Raw genomic sequence first — 5339 nt, 5'->3', positions numbered from 1 at the left:
ACACTCCATTGTAGCCTAGTTGTTGCACTCCTCTCACTATAGATATATTTATGTCCATTTGATATAACCATAATTAGTAAGTCGATCCTTCACAGGTTGATCGTAAATAGAGCTGGGTCAATTTAAAGTTTTACCCCTAAAGTTACTTTTTGTTCCTTAAGTCTCACTGATCCTCTAATGAACAATTGGTTTGTGGTTCAACCACCAAACCGAATCCCTCTCGGGCCCATAAGAGGGTGGGGCTCCTCGTTCAAGACTTGGAGTCAGTACTTAAGGGAACAACCTCTCTACTATCCCTAAAAGTGGGTAGGAGTGAATTCCATCATACACCCTATGTCCTCAACTATTCATCCATCCAGTCTTACCCTTAAAATGGGAGGCTTACTGAGTCGACGAACTCGGGCCACTCTCACCCATGAAAATCTAAGGATAATTTCGAATAAACTAGAGTTCATAGTTAGCTCAGGATTAAGATCGAGTTACCTAGGTCATAAATGAAAAAATCAGTCTCAATAGTAAACGACATTATAAAGTGAGAGAGGTTTTTTTCATGGTCCGATCTTATGCAATACTCATTGCATAGGACGCTCCCATTCACATGTCTCCAGATGTACAATTTAGTGATCACATTGTTTATATCATATACAAAAGTGGGTCGCATCCATAGTGTCCCCAAAATAAGGTACTCAGCCTTATCCCTGTACTATAAACCATTTTGACTATATACTTGAACTTGATCCACTCTTGTGTCTCTACATACAGTTCAAGTAATCATACTATAGCCAGAGTGTTCTTAGTTTATTGGATTTAGATTAATGATCGTAACATTTACTTTATTCAATAGCAATCTTTAATAAATAAATATCAATAATAACTTTATTGAAAACAGAATATGTTTTTGTTTACAAACTATGAGCAATATAGGTACTGTCAATATACTTCAAACACCTTAAAAGGGAAACCTAAAATCAATTCGGCTCAAAGTTGCATTTACATTTTATTTCAACGACCCGAAGCTACCCCTAAAAATTACTATAACATTATAACTCAATTCAAGGGTTTTGATCCAGTAGAAAAGGTTGGACGATAATATTACCTATGAAATCTCATCGAGAATGCTTGATTAAGACTAAGTAACAACGTTAGAAAACTCAAAGATACCCCAAAAATGAACTAAAAAATTATAATTCACTGAAAATTATTAAAACATTATAACTCAATTCAAGGGTTTTGATTCAATAGAAAAGGATGGATAATCTTACCCATAAAATCTCATCAAGAATGCTTGATGATTAGAAATCACGAACCTCCATAATAGTATAATATTGTCCACGTTAAAAAATAAGTTCTAATTGTTTTACTTTTGGTTCCGTAAAAGGCAACACACCCTAGACATCACACCAATGGAAATAGTAATTCTTACGTATAACAATAAGCAGTTAGGATTGTCTATTGGCTTGTTGGCTTCATTCCCCTTTCCACACCCTATTGGCTTGTTGAGTGGGCATCATCGTATTGCCTGAAATGATTCTCACATAGGCTTGTAGTGGGATTTATTTGAGTTATCGGTGCTACTGGAGGTGCGTAGCCTAAGGTAGCACAACTTAAGGTGCGTCCGCCCTAGTCACTAAACCTTCACGAGGTAGGCTATCTTCACCACCACCTTTTCCTCTACCTCTAATACAGGGTCATCTCCTTCCTTGTCATTCTCTTTAGTGTCCTTTATGTGACATGATGCTAAAACCAATATATAATTTCTTAAGTCTATATCTCTCTAACATAAATTGCATCATATCACATATAATCACAACATATAATTCAGTAAACATGACATATTCATAAAAATACAACTAGGTAGAACATAATGCTTCCATAAATCATATAGTTAGAGCTCCACATATTTGATACTAAATTACATTCAATATTAGTAAACAAAAAAAAGTACATGCAACTAAAGACATTTCTTTATCTTATCTTATACCAGACATACCTGATGGTGACATGACATCGATTGTGAAATCATGGAACGTTGCAAGCCTATCTCTTAGGCAAGTCTACCGAATCTATAACTTAGAGCTCTGATACCAACGGTAACGACCCTAGATTTCTATTAGCCTAAAGTTTCCACCGTCATCATATCCTATGCTCTTATACGAAATTAAGCATTTAAACTTCATCTTAAAATAGTGGCATGGACTTACTCATTTGAAAGAGTCTTTAAAACAACATAAAGAAATAGTAACTAAAACCATTAAAACATCAAAGTAAAAATGCCCTATACTAACCTATGCCTAAGAAAATTAAATACTACTATTCTATGCACGTGTCATTATCTCTATTTGTGATGTCCTCGTCAGTTGTATAGGGGTGTCTAGCTCTTACCTAAAATAGAAGTAGCACAAGGCTTGAGTATTTTAAGGAATACTTGACCCCACTATTGAGGCTAGGAATGCAAACACATGGAACTAATGATCTTAAGAACCTATTGTTAAAAATATCATAGGGGTAGCACAAGGATAGTCAGGCCACTTACTTGGTTGGTATTGGCCGACATTTTCTTTAAACTCAAGTACGTTTGAATTTTGTCTCTCGAAGTTACTCCAAGTGTTGTCAGGAGTTGTTTCCTATTAAAACGCCCATCTCATTTCGTTAGTAATTTACATTTCTAATCTAATTTAACTTGAACTTCAGAAATAAGACTTTATACTACACTTAAATATTTCTATTAGAGTAAAAATAAGCTTTGGGAGGGCAAAAAACGTAAAGGTCGTTATCAAAATTTCAAACCGAGCCTAATACGCCATTTTTTAGCCTAGGACTCCGAAATGCCGAACCGAAGGAGCCGGTGTATGCAATAGTGACCCTGTCGCTGAGGGACAATGACATATGAGCAGGTTTCGAAGTGGTTCGAGGCGCAGGTCTCAAATGTTCATGTGGGTGCACAGGTCTGTGTAGTGGATCCGTGGGTTGGACTGTGTTCTGTGCATTTGGGCTTGAATGTGGGTTTTTGGACAAAGCACAGAGGAACTAGACTACTGGACTGGTTGTTGGTGGGTATCAGGTTGTGGTGTTGGGTATCTAGTTACTATACCAAACTGGGTATGGGGTTGCTTGACTAGAATGAGGTTGCGGGTATTCGAGTTTGGGTCCGAGCAGGTGGACTTCATCTTCTCCACTCATTTCCACGCATTTTCCTTTCTTCATTCCTTCGTATAAAAACTCGTTGTCTACATCCTATTTCTTCTCCTTCATTCTCATGGTGTTAACCGTCTTTGTAAGTTTGATCCTACCCCTCTATCTCACTAGTGTTGTGTACGTTGGATCCCATGGTCGTCATCTCGACATCGTCATTTGTGCAGAGGTGCCTTGCATTTACCTAAAAAATAAGAGCAGCACATGTCTTTAGTATTTTAAGAAATACTCATTAAGTAACCCCACTACTAGTATAGGGTAATGCAAACACGTGAAATCATGGTTATCATAAAATATCATTTCATGGCCTTGGTCTCATATTCGTTTCGGGTAGAATTTGATGTGCAGTACTTCTCTACTCACAACTTATATACACAAACATTAACTTGGGCTTCAACTAGCATACGCTCACGCTGTTGGTATACCATGGAGGGAAGGGAGTGCACATAGTATTGTGGTGTATACAATATCGTATCATAACATCATTGTTAACATAAATGTCGTAAGGTACGTGTCCGTACTAATCATGACGGGGAGGTATTTCGGTACACATGAACATATAATATGAATTAGATCCCAATAGTTTAAAATAATGGCATATAACTATGAATAAGGTAGTGTACAATGCAATACCATACTTTCATATCATGTCACGTTCCTCAATGACATAACGTGTCAATATGATATTCTATAACTTATATATCTCATCATTACAACAAGTCATAACATAATAAGCAAATATAACAATCAAAAGGTATGACACTTGTAACCGTCACTAGGCATGCGCCGACAATTAATCAAACAAGTCACCTCTAATTTACCTTCAATTCATAGTAAGCTTATTCCCGCCGCTGAGCTCACAATTAATCAAACAAGTCACCTCTAATTTTTACCCTCAATTCATGGTAAGCTTATTCCCAACACTAGAAGGATTAATCAAACAAGTCACCTCTAATTTACCTTCAATTCATGGTAAGCTTATTCCCAACACTAGAATGAGGGTTTAAACCTTCGACCTTGTGGTTAACAGCCACACACTCTAACTAACTGTGCTATTCCAGGTAATTGTTTGTAATACCTCAAGCCCACCAGACCCTTATAAGAAATGTTTATCCCCTCTCCAACCAATGTTGGATCTCACAATCCACTCTTCTTGGGGGCCAGCGTCTTCGCTGGCACACCGCTTTGTGACTAACTTTGATAGCTTTTGTAATAGCCTAAACCCACCGCTAACAAATATTGTCCGCTTTTGCCCATTACGTATCATCATCAGTCTCACAATTCTAAAACGAGTCTATTAGGGAGAGGTTTCCCCACTCTTCTAAGGAATGCTTTGTTCCCATTTTCAGCCGCTAAAAAATATTGTCCATTTTTACTCATAACAAATCGTCGTCAGAATCACAGTTCTACAACACGCTACTAGAGAGATGTTTACAGACACTCATAAGTTATTCTTCATTCTTCTCTAATGCGGGATCAAAGGGCATGGGTTCAAATCCCACGTCTGACAATTCAAATAAACGTAAAATAAAAATACAATTATCACGACATGATTTTCCAAGCATCTAAGAAATTTAGTGTTCTTCAAGTTTACCCTTACGCCCGAATCTCAAGGACACTGTGATTTTCTGTACCGCCTGGGTGCATAACAAATGGTGAGTTGTGAGCCTCCAACAATATCTCATTCCATAATTCCTCAATTGTTGGAATATATAGGCGTCCTTGACATAACCCTTCAAAGAAACTGTGTACTCGACCTACTACTCATAATATATATATATATATATATATATATATATATTTGGTATGTTTTGGTCTTCTTGTAAGAAATTCGACAACTAATCTCGAGTTGCAAATCATTTGATCTTTCAAGAGTCATATATGCCATATAGTCATATATTACATATTCGCCAACTCACCTATTGCAATTTGAATCGATAGTAGGGGAAATGGTAAGTGCATAACTAAATTACCTCATTTCTGGTATGCTTAGAAGAGTTAAACTACGTGGCACCAATGGTCCGGAATAGCTTAGATAAGCTAAATAGGGCACAACTGTAATAACTCAATTTTAAAGACTTCAAAGCACAACTATAATAACTCAATTTTCAAGACTTCAAATCCATTATTCATGACACATCGTGACA

General features: G+C 36.8%; 1 long non-coding RNA gene across 1 annotated transcript in view; it reads left to right on the top strand.

Moving 5' to 3' along the window:
- LOC111473752 overlaps positions 1–1896 on the top strand; it is a 15957-nt gene extending 14061 nt beyond the window's left edge. The window contains exon 3 of the long non-coding RNA XR_002715763.1: positions 1886–1896. This is a non-coding gene — a long non-coding RNA (uncharacterized LOC111473752). The remainder of the gene's footprint in view (positions 1–1885) is intronic.
- The last annotated feature ends 3443 nt before the right edge of the window (positions 1897–5339 follow it).

The sequence above is a fragment of the Cucurbita maxima genome, unplaced genomic scaffold (genome assembly GCF_002738345.1).
Source record: "Cucurbita maxima cultivar Rimu unplaced genomic scaffold, Cmax_1.0 Cma_Scf00158, whole genome shotgun sequence".
Lineage (NCBI taxonomy): Eukaryota > Viridiplantae > Streptophyta > Magnoliopsida > Cucurbitales > Cucurbitaceae > Cucurbita > Cucurbita maxima.
The sequence above is the reverse complement of the archived record's forward strand: the minus strand, read 5'-3'. Positions and strand labels throughout refer to the sequence as shown.